We start from the raw sequence: 12,481 nt of genomic DNA, 5'->3' as shown, positions 1-12,481 counted from the left end.
TTCTATCCTATCAAGGATTTTATATGAGCTATACTGTCCACATGATATGCAGGAAAGCTCAAAAATACATCACAGTGTGATGTATGCTAGTTCTCAATTCCAAGATATGCTCAACTGCTAAGGTTGCCAATTTTCCACTCTTCTACTTATCTTGTTAAATCAATCATGGAACATCCAGAAGTATAAGGGATCAGGAATTTTTGGTTTCATGCTGGTTTTTTTTCTGAAGTGTACTGGAGGCCTGTACTGGAACTTCAGAACTTAGATTTTTTTAAAGGAAAGTTGCGTTTTCAACAATTTATTTTGCAGTTTAAAAAGCTGCCTAAGGGCATTTTGGTTTCTCCTCCAAAAATTGAGGATTCATATAAGTTGTGTAAATGTTATCTGGAGACTGCATCATATAGAAATATCTTGAGAACAAATCTGTATTAATGGTTGATACCATTAAAAATACCCATCTGTATTTGCAGGTATTTTACAAATGGACATATGAATATGTCAGCTGAATAGACAGGAGAAAGAAAAGACAGAACAGAAGACTAGTCACAAGCAGAAGAAGGAATAGTCTGTATCACCAGTTTATCCATAGCATTCAACAGGGAATTCTCATCTGCAAGACAGATACCAAGCAGGTGATTAATCAGTTTTCAATTCAGAACAATGATGTCATCATTGTTCTATTTAGTAAAGCCCTAAAGAGAGCTGAATTGCCTCTGCATGAGCTCCCCTGACATGACGAGATCATTAAAAGTATGCTTCCTTAAAACTTCTTTTCTGTTTCAGATGTCTTTTGCTAGAGAAAATTTTCATTTTTATTTATATTCACAAAGTCTCTGTGAAGAGAGGAATGTTTCTTAAATCTCCAGGCAAGGTAGGTATTTCAACAGGAGGCGCCTCATCCAAAGTAGTGGGGTTAAAAAGTACTCTATGTACATTATTTTATGTGAGTTTTATTAGTACTTCAAGCTCAGAATTATAGATGTTAACAGAAAGAGAGGTCTGAACTATTCTCTCTGAGTACATATAAGTACAGTAAAGTTCACAGTGTAAAAAATTATTTTTAGGGCTAGAAGGTATTACAGTTTTTCTCTTATCTCATTTTAATTTTTTAACTAGAGAAAGTAAAATGACTTCTTGTCCCTTATAGATGTATGATTGCCATCAGAAGATTACCTCACAAGGGGCACAGCTGGCATTTCAAGTGCAAAATGTGACTGAGGTATAGTAAAATTATGTTGGGAGTTTCCATTAGAGCTTCCTGTTGTAGTAAATAAATCCCACCCCATTCACACTTGATAGGCTTATTGTACAGATATGCCATCACATGTCATCTGCTGTCAGTTTTTAAGGAGCATGATAAACTATTGGGACTATTGACTTGGGAGCAAAATTTCCTTCCCTGCTGAAATTTTAGTATTTTTCTGGTGGATCTCTAGGAACTTCAAATCCCTTTCCTTATAACTGTTATGGGTTTTTTTCTCAATGGAGCTGTCACTCTCAAGTCTAATAAAACTCTCTGTCTTCCTTTTCTGGCCTTTCTAGTTTGACAGTTTCATGTCATAGCTTTGTTCCACAATAAAAATAAAAAAGCTCTGGGTGTTAAGGAAGTCCTTGGAAAACTGTAAGTGATAGAGTCAGCATTTACAGAACATATCACAACAGGTCTGACTGACCTTGGCAGCAATAGGAGATCACCATTTCTCATGGATGAGCTTTTCTTGAATGTGTCTTTTATGCTGTATAAGGCAGAAATACCTTTTCTGGGTCAAGGCTACTGCTTTCTGTTTTTCTTACTCTTTAACAGAGATTGTCTAGTATTGTCAAGTATTATCTGTTTAAGGAATTTCTCTCAATCCCCTGTGTCTTGTTCTATGATATCTTAAGATAAATCTACATCACTGGTATTATTTTATAGTCTTACACTATTTTGTTGAGGATTATTTGTTCAAGGATTTTGAATGGTTTACTTTTACCACAGTCAAACTGCAAAGATTAATGTTTGTGGACATCCTCCAAATCATCTCCCTTTACTCTGACTACCAGAATGTAATCATCACTGTTTTCTTATTGGAATGGCCATTGTCCTATTTTTTTAGCAGTTGGCAGGAGTACCAGTTGAAAATAGTCTGTGTTGGCTGTTCGTCTTGAAAAATGGACTCTTCAGTAGCATGTGTAAGTATAACAGAGTTTAATATACATATTTATCAGATGCTATGAAACATGTGGAGGGGGACTGTCGGGCCACATTTGAAATGGTCAAGTTTCTAACAATTTGTTGAATGCGTATAGATTTATAATAACTGTGTGGAGACAGTTGCCTGACAGCATAATACACTGACAATAATTAAGTGAAAACAAAGAATAATTTGAAATAAAAAAAGGATGAAAAGAAACTCAGACTTGTTCACAGTTGTAGAATATAAGAACCCCACCATCCTCCTAAAATACCCCTCCCCCTCCTCACAATGGAATTTCCCTGCTTTGAAGTTATCTTGAGAAGACACAGTTTGCAATTTGCCCAAGAGGTCAGCAGGCCCAAACTACTGTACCACAGTGTAGGAGGTAGTTTCAAGGCTGACAGCTCCCTGGAAGGAGGATCCACAAGTATTTTACTTTCTTTTGAATAAAGTATGACCTCCACTAGTGGTTGTTGCATTCAGGAAAAGGGGAAAAAGTCCATCATGGAAGAAGGCCCCAAGGTATTTTGTGGCAAAAAGTCTTGCAGTGTCAACTGCAAGGTTCCTATTTAGTTCACTGGACAAATATGCAATAGATATTTACATATGTATAAGTAGAACAGCATGGGGGGGGGTAAGGAGAGAGGTGAAGCATGTGCTTGCACTTGCTGAGTCATGCATGTCCTGCATCTGCCTGCTTGTCTCTTGTGAGCGTGATTTGTAAGGTATGTGTTAAAAAATAAAAGTAAGAATATCTGGTTGCCAAGACTAATACATACATACTTTTACTGCATTTTTCTCACTTCTGTGTTTCTATAACTATTTTAAAAAATTAAAGGTTAAAAAAAAACCAAAATCAAAACAAACAAACAAAGAAACCACAAAAAAACCAGACTGGCCAGGGCAGAATTCAACCCACAAAGAGGATGCAAACTGAAATAACCTTAAAATAGAAAGTACCTTTAAGGAGAAATGTACCATAAAGAAGAGGTTTAAGGAATCTGAGCACAAGTCATTTTTGCTACAATGCCTAGCCACACTGAAGAGAGTAAAGGGTAGGAAGACACAATATTTCTGAATTTCCATGTCTTTGTGGCTTTAAGTCAGACCCTTAACCTTATTTGAATGTAGTATTTTTGTAGTTTAATACATTTCATACAGAATGTATAAAGAAGATTTAATAACTATCTCTTAGCTGTGGTTTATCTCTACTCAGAGAAAGCTAAAATGAGTTTCTAGTGAAATGGCTGGAAGAGCATGCACAGTAAGTCTTCTATCAAATTGTTTCCAGTCTTGCTGATTTGTAAAAGATCTTTCAGAAAGATTCTGGCTTTCTATGTAGAATGTTAAGGTTTGATTCTCTGCCCAAAATTTACAAAGTGAACCACAAATAACCAGTGGAAGTCTAGCTTGCTATGTTCTGTGTTTTAAATCTCCTGAGATTACTTTGCTATCACGTGGAATTTGTGCTAGTATTTAACCCAAGTTTTACCCTCAAAAAGAAAATTATACTGTAGTGTATTACATATTTCTGGCTGTAATAGCAATTAAATATCTTGGAAGAAACTAATCAAATCCCCAGGCTTCTCTGCTTTTTTGTTTTTCTCTTTCAGAAGTGCGTCACAGATAAAGGACTAACTTTGTGAACATACTCCTGGGGTAGTAAGGACAAAAATGAACAATTCTTATGTAATTAGTCACCAGACACAAGTGTTCCAGGATATGATCTTCTGAAGTATCATAGCAGAAATATAAATGGAATACTTAGAGTTGTCACCTATTAAAAATGGAAGTATTTCGGAAGCATTTCAGGTTTTCTGGATAGTTCTGCATCAAACTAAGGTATTCTTGTGGTGTTGAATTGCACAAGGGCAGTTAATTGCTGCCCCAGAAGCAAACTAGTCCACTGGCACAATTTAAGGCAACAGAATCAGTCTGGACCAGGCTTGTGTTTGCCCTGCTTCCCTAGCCTTTTGCCTGTCTTAGGTGGTATAAAAGCATTTCTTACTTTTGAATGTGCTGCAGTGGTTATTCAAAGTTTTGATAGATGCAGTTTCCTAACATTCCAACTCAAACATTGGAGTGCAGTAAACTTGAGTTGACTGGGCATCAAAACGTATAAACCAGCAGTGTTAATACAATCGGTCTCACAGGATCACTGCTGCTGAAAGCTGGGACTAAAGCCCATGTGTATTATTGTGTCTCTTCCAGCAGCTTCTCAAAGTGCTCTCTATGCACACCCAAAAAGGCCAGACAATTTCTCCCTTAACCTGTTGGAAAGAAATTTGTTGAGGCACACATGTTTTCACACAGAGCTTAAGGGATATGCTCCCATAATTACCAGCACTTCATGTAAATCAGGAGTTAGTGCAGGCACAGCATCCAGGTGTAGGGTGCTATTACTAATTCTGCTTTGGAAACATACTCAAATGTGCCTCTGTGCCATCTGGCATTTCTGATTCAGGCAAATATGTATTTTCTTGTCTTCCTTGAACACTAAAATCAGAGGTCAAGGTCTCCTTTTTTCTTTTGTACAATTTGGCTCATTTGGGAGTTGTTTCTAGCATAACAAAGCTGTGGTTTTGCAGTAAGCTTCAGCAAATTTAAATCTGTGCTGCTGCTGAAGATGGTGGCACAGCTCTCTTTTCCTTCTGCACCAGCTGCATATTCTGCTGTCTCCCTAGGGAGAATGAGCATACTTCTGGCTTCAAGGTCAGCTGTGTAAGGAACCATCTGAAAATTAGTGTGTGGCTGAGATCTCAGGTGGATCATTTTGGTATTTTTGATCTGTCTGACTCTGAGGCAGCATAAGAACTGATGATGAGATGAGTGGAGTATTTACCTAGGTCTGAGGCGAGGAGGGGGTGGAAGGTGGTGAGTGGGCCTGCCTCTTGGCATGCTCCATACTTAGGGTAGCTTAAGCCAATAATGAGACAACACCTAAGAATGAAACAGCACCTAAAAGTCTGCTTGCTAAACTCTGAGGTAAAATTGCTTCTGGTATTAGGGAAGACCAAACACTGGAAAATTCCAATGCTTTTTTTTTTTTTTTTTTTTTTTTAAGACTTTCTGTGTAGTGTAATTTCCAGAGAGCTTGAAGCAGAGCCATCATGCAGGAAAAATAAATAGTAGATATTGAGTGGAAACAATAGTGAGAGCTAGACACTTCACATAGATTCAGTTTTCCATTTTTTTTTTCCACATAACTCCACTAGTTTTCCCTAGAATGTTCTTTAGTAGGGAGAATGCTGAAAATACTCTGAAACATGCCAAAAATGATCAAAAAGATAAGCGTCATCCATAAGATTCAACTGGTATGGAAATTCATTGGGATAAATTTGTTACTAACCTGGGTTTTTTTAATCAATCCAATTCTCCTTCCTGCAATTCCAACCTAGACAGGCCCACGAAACCTGTGGTACTGGAGAGGAAGTGATGCCTCAAAGTTCCTCAGCATGTGAGTTGGGAAGGGAGCAGGGGGACTGTGAGAGGAAAGGAGGGGGAATGGGGGAAACATGGATGGATGGATCTGAGATTATGCTGCAGCTGAGACTGAAATAAAATTTCACCTTAAAATGGGGTGGCTGCTGCTTCTATGAAAGTCTTGGGGATAATTCATCTGCCACTTGATAAATTGGCAAGGTTTCTTTCCAGGTTCTCTTTTCTATTCTTTTTTATGCTTTGTGTGTGTATACATGTGTGTGAGGTATGTGTATGTAATTTTCAAGATGTCTGGCCCCTTTTTTCTCCTTGGCTAACTTCTGAAATAGAGCTGTCAGGATGATTCCAGCATTTGGAGCCATATTCTTCCTGACAGAATATAACTCTTTTTCACAGTTTTCCTTTTTTATGGCCTGAAGTCAATGGGAATATTCAATGCAACCTAAGGTCAGGTTCCTGAATTTTAACACAATTTCCCATGAGAACTAGAAGAATGAAAATTCCTTTAAGACAGGGAAGAAAAAGTGGAACGGTAATGTAAGGACAAAACACTTGTTATGTGGCTTTAAAAAGTAGCTTGAAAAGGTTTCAGATCTAGGGGGAGGTGAGCTTCATTTAATCTGTCCAGGAATATAACAGCAGTCACAGTGTTATCAGTCATTTGTACAAAAGGATTGAACTCTCTTAGCAACTGGCTGTGATAGCAATCTTGAAATTCAGTAGGCCAGCTACAAGAAGATACATCAAATTAAGTCATTTCAAAAATGTATTGAAATATAACATAGGCAGTCATATAAACCTATATGATGTGGCAGGATTTTAAACTATGCCTTAGCTATATGGCTATATGTATAGCAATGCGATATACAAAAATACAACCACTCATTTCTAGAACATAGAAAAAGAGTCAGTTGTGAGCTGAACAGGTTTGACTGATTCATTTGTATCTGATCAATTATATTATTTGATGCCTTGCAAGGCAGAGGTTGTGAACATTCAGTCGACAAAAAATTTTGTAATACTGAAAAGAAATGGTGGTGTTCATTTATTTTCTACAAAGGAAGCGGTTTCATGCCTGTGCCCACCTCCACCGAGTGGAAATTCACTGAGACCTAGTTTTTTCTAGGGAAAGTTTCTCATATATCAGTGGAAAATTTAGATCTCTCTAATACCAGTTGTACTTTGAAAAATCTAAATTTTCTTGTTTTACATATTTCTGATGTCAAGTCTTACATTTTGCGTTAGTGAAAGAGTATGAGAATGAAGGTGTTGCTATTTACAAACTCTTTGAAGATGTAAGGTGCTGTATATATATAAATCATCACTTTCATATGAGTTTGGATGTGCTAAAAATGCAGTACATTTCATTGGTGATAAAGCATCATGATCAATGAAGAATCTGAATATTAAATTTAGAGGAGAGTATTTTATTTTTACAGTGTCCCTGTATATGTTCCATTAAGAATGACAAAATATGCTTTATTAATGTAGTATTTCAAGCTCTTTTTGCTTCCCCAAATGTCAGCTGTCAAACTTTTTTGCCATCCTTGAGAACTAAAAAGTGAGACATTTTTCTCTTTGGAGGCGCTTGCCTTCCAATAATAATCTTATCTTACCAATGGTTTTTAAAAAAAGATTTTAAATTAAAACATTGGCTAAGAATTATATCTTAACTATAATGTAGAATTGCAGTGAGTAAGATAAACTCCACAGAGTAAAACATGCTGTAGGTATGAGAAGTAGAAACAAGACGGCAAGGTGAAAATCCAGTTTTATACATGATGAACAGTCCAATTACATTTAAGTTTTTTATGGAAAACCTATTCTATAGAATATTTAAAGTCTTGAATATGGCTGTATTGATTTTTTTTGCTCTCTCTTAATTTCTTTAGTCTTTTCATAACAATTATTCTATTCTGTTTTCAGTCTGTTCATGTTCCCTTGTCTTACCTCTCCCTCCCTCTCCCCCTCCTCCACATCCTTTCTCTTTTTCTCATGTAATCTCAGAGCTGTAAGAAAAAAATGCCGCTTTTTTTTCTGTGTAATGGTGTTCAGCTTTAGCAATTTCCTATTTCACTTCTTTCTTGTTATACATTTTCCATTTAATATTTGGGGAGAAAAATCATTTTATTTTAAGTTGAGACAAATACGCCATCACAATGTTTTGGCCCGTGTTAGTTTTTTCAAATTTTTTCAAAAAGTTTATTTGCAGTTTCCTGTGCTCTCCATTTGACTGCTACTAAAGGAGGAGGAGGGGAAAAAAAGGTCTTTCACCATCAGCAGCAGGTGTATCTTTACAACTGTCACTGTTTCTCATCCCTCATCTGTTTTGTAGTAGCATGGAATCTCTACAGGATTGTTTACACAACCTGGGTCTCACAATAACACAACTTGTTTGTAGGAAGACATTGGTCTGGACCTCAAATAATTACAGTACGTTTTAGGGGATGATGCACTCTGAATGAGTTCTAAGGAGGGAAATAAGTTGAATTATGCGCTACAAAAAATTGTTAGGACAGTGCGGTATTGTGTGGACAGCTGTGGGTTATAAGAGCTGGTTTGGAGGTGGAATGCAAGTGATTTTAAGTACAGTCCAGGATTTTTGAAATCAGAGAAGCCTTCATCAAAAGAGCACCTTCTACTAGTAGTGACTGTATTTTCAGAATAAATGAAGACTGAAGGAAACAGTAAGGATTATTAATTTTAGTACTGAATTCTGTTTATTACTACAGAAAGCATTTAATCCATGATTGTTCTATCCTAGCTGATACTTCCTTAGTGTTTATATAAAAAGGCTATATAGAAGGGGACAAAAATGATGATACCACTTACAAGAAAGCTGGCAAATGCTACGGTACCACAGCATTTTGACACCATGGTGATAGATGCCTTAGAGATACATGTAAGAGAGACAAACAGAATGAGTCAACATATTACCCAATTTGCATAAAATTTTTCATAAAATAACTTGCAGTGTTTGAGAAAGAAAATAAATATTTGGTGTTTAGGTTGCCATGGTGTTGTGGTAGTGAAAAAAGCAAAACTATGAACAGTCTATGCTGTATTATGAGTTTACTAAGCAGACAGTCTTCTAAGTAACAAAGTGAATATGAAAAAAGGCTTTAATTATGTAGAGGTTAGTTGTGATACCAGCTAGCATAATGACAGCCTTTTCTGTCCTCTTCACTTAGGAAGATCTTAATCACTGATTTCAAGAAACTCTGAGGAGGGGTTGTGCAGCAAATGCTGTGAATGTCTGTATTTACTCCTTACTTTGATTTACTTCTTTGGACTTGGTGATAGAAACAGCAGGTCTTGTCAGCCTCTGAGAGCATTTCCTGCTTTTCCTTTCAGTTGGGATGAACATTTTCTCTGGTTTACTGTGCTTCTTTTTGATTCAGAAGCATTTTTAATAGATTCTTCAATCCAAGGGGGAAGAGTGCTCTCCTTTGCATGCTCTTCTACACTAACATCTGGTTTCAGCAGACCTCTCAAACACATGCCTAAGTGCATTCTTAAATATTTGTTTGGTCATATGCCTAAAGGAGTACAATAGGCACATTAAAGAGCAGGATATTCTTAAGTGCTCTTTTGAATAGAGACCGAAACCTAAATGAGAATAAAAAGACAATTATGTCCTCTTAATTGTGTGCATTAATTAGCCAGGTATAGTTTTCACTTACTAACGTCATCTTTTGTAGTTATGTAACTTTAAAGGTTATAGAAAAATACTTCATCCAAATGTTTTTTAATATATGTGTTTTAATAAGTATCCTTACTCAGTATAATTTAGTTGCAAAGGCGTTGATAAAAAATAAGTGGTTGCTTCCATTAAGTAGACATATTTTGCAAGTAAATGAACTTGCAATACTGAAAAAGGGTTTAGGGGAGATAAAGAAAAAAGAAAATTGGTAAATTCATGGTAATTTTTTTGGAAGGTGCATCAAGGTTTAAGAATTTTGTGCCTTTGCTACAGTGTAATTATTTTTCAATTGTTGCTTCTAACTTAGTAGGCAATAATCTAGTTTTTCTGTTAGACATGAATGAATGAGCAAGTACCCCAAACAGAATAAGCATGTCATTTTGAAGTTTATGAAACATTTGACTCTGATAATGCAGCTCAAGAAAGTCATACTCTTTTCTAATGAGTGAATAGCTTGAAACATTCTGTATCACAGTCTGAAAAAAGTAGTTTATCTAATTTGCAATCCATTTGCTAGGGGCAAGTATAAGAAATTTAAGAATGAGTTAACATAGCCAGCCCTCTTATGCAACTTCAGAATACTCTTGTAAGCTTCCCTAAGAGGGGAGGGAAAAATCCTGAGCAGAAATGATAACAAAATTAGACATCAGCATTACACTAGAGTTACTCAAATTAAAGCTCAATAGAATTGTCACCTAGAATATATTTTTAACTCTGCTTAACTTTTTCTGAAAACTTTCTCAAGAATGGTATATTTTACCAATCTTTCCATGCAGATAAATTTAGACTATTGTATTTTCCTTTTAACTATTTCCTTTTAAGTAGTTAAAAGGAAACTATTCCACAAATGCATACTTGTGCAAGGATTTGGAATGCAGTGTGTTTTCATTATGACAGAGCAATTTCAGCTGTGAGCAACTATACATCAAAAAGTAGAAAAAAACCCCAAAGAATTGGGATCTGCCTTTTATAATTTGGACATGAGAAAAGTAAAATAAAAATAAAGGTTCAAACTAGATTCTCCACAGCTTTCAAATGTCTTCATAAAAAATGAAATTGAAATGGAGTATAGGGAATGACAGAACTTACAAATATTTTCTCTTTGTTTTCAACATGTACTCATAGCAATGTGTACTCTGTAAAGATTCTGTCTACAACTCAAAAAGCCTTTCTAAATTAAATACAGCAAAAAACAATGGTCTGTCTAAGCAGAACTGATCTATCCAGGACAGTCATTTAGATAGTATATGGCAGTGTATTTGTGCACATCTATGTCTATGGAGACAATTTAGGGAAGAGGTAGGGAGAAGACAATCCTGATAATATTATTTGGAAAGTATCTCTCCCCTGAATGATGTTTCACTGTCTAAAAGACTAATTAGATTGCATGATTGCATGACTCTCCAGAGTTTTGCATCTCAGCAATAAAATCCCCACAGAATCATTTGTCATGTCAAAGGGTAAGTGGTATTTTTTAGGGTATTCATCTGGATAGAGGAAAAACAAACCCCACAGTTTGGAAATTTGTAGATACATAGACGTGACCTGTGAATGAGTGATCTGCAAGATTACACAATGAATGTTCTTTGATTGGCAAAATGAATGGCATTTCTGTGCATAAATACTAGATGTCTCCTAAAGTTTGAGGTACTTTTAGTTACAGCCAGCCCTCAAACAGTTCTAGATGTTTCCAAATGCAGAATTGCAATGGCAGTCAGAAGAGCGTGGAGTGCATCCACAAAGGTATAAGGAAGTGAATTTTTTTTTAATAGTTTGTTTCTATTAGCCCAAAGCAGTCTGTGTTGTAGGCAGGCCAACATGTAACTGCTGGTGCTATAGTTATGTCCATCAGTCTTCTTGGCTGATGTCCAGTAAGTATATCTTTGGAGAATCATCATTTTTCTAAATGGTATGATTTTTTTTCACTGAGGACTTTGGTCTTGAGTCTGCAAAAATCAATGCTTTTGATTGACTTTAAAAATACAAACAGTGCAGTCTTTTGGGAAAGACCCTTAATTTCCAAAAACGTGTCAGGCTGGACTCTAAAGACAGCCGTTTATGCTTAGTACTGTGAGTAATTACCTTGCCTAATTTCAAAATACCCCAGATCAGCTGCAAGATAAGATCGGGAGCATTTTCATCTCGAGTCCACAATGTCTGCAGTACAGAAACATGTCTTTTTTGGATAGTACCAGGAGAAATGAAAATGCATTAACCATGCAGAGCACTATGGTCTTTTACATTCAAGCCCTGGAATTCTCAAAGTAAGCATTCTTTTCCCCAACTAACCTATATAACTTAACTGGTAGCTGTTAGTGGTCTATCAATTACACGTGTAGAAATTTCACCCTCCAGCATTCCCACTTCAGGAAGTTTCCGAACTAATGGTTTCCTGAGTATGCAAGGATAAAGGACTGCTAAGCACTTAGTTACTAAGGCATTCTCTTACAGAAAGGGAGACTTAGTTGTCTTTTGGGCATAAGGCATTTAATTTTGAAAAGTTTACTGTTTTATTTTTTTAATCAGATGATGGATCCTGGGTCTCTCCTGCTGCAGGCTGTAATCTACATCACTCACCTTGCTAGCATCTTACTTTCTTTGTCACTCCTAGTGAAAATTTTAGCAGGATAGGAGCTAGAAAATACTTCTGCATCTGGCTGCCTTTGGGAGGAAAGGCTCATTCCCCTTTGGATTATGAAAGCAGTGAAATAAGACTGTATGTCGTGACTGGTGGACGGAGGTCTGTTCCCCTATGCATGCTAAATGTAATATAACTGTGCAGATTAAACACTTTTTCTCCCTTCCCTTTGATATTTCCAGTTTCTCCTGAGTGCAATGACTTTCCTAGGTAAGTGTGCCATTCCTAGGTCTCCCCAGGACTTGTTAAGAAACTTTGCTACCTAAGCTGGATGCCAGGAATTCTATTAAGTGGTCGATTGTCATGTCCCCTTTCCTCCCCTACCAAAAGAAAAGGGATGTTTTCACATTCAAAAATTATTATATAGTGCATTACTGGAGTAGGGAAAGACTGAAATTGCTCCTTATGCTTATTCTGCATTATGTGGGTGGACTTTGGTAATGCAAAATGATTCAAAAGTACTGTTATGAAGAACTTGTCAATAGAGAATCTTGAAGGCAGGGGAACACCTTAGACCCTTTC

Source organism: Prinia subflava, chromosome 1, assembly GCF_021018805.1.
Source record: "Prinia subflava isolate CZ2003 ecotype Zambia chromosome 1, Cam_Psub_1.2, whole genome shotgun sequence".
NCBI lineage: Eukaryota > Metazoa > Chordata > Aves > Passeriformes > Cisticolidae > Prinia > Prinia subflava.
This window is presented reverse-complemented; position numbering follows the sequence as displayed.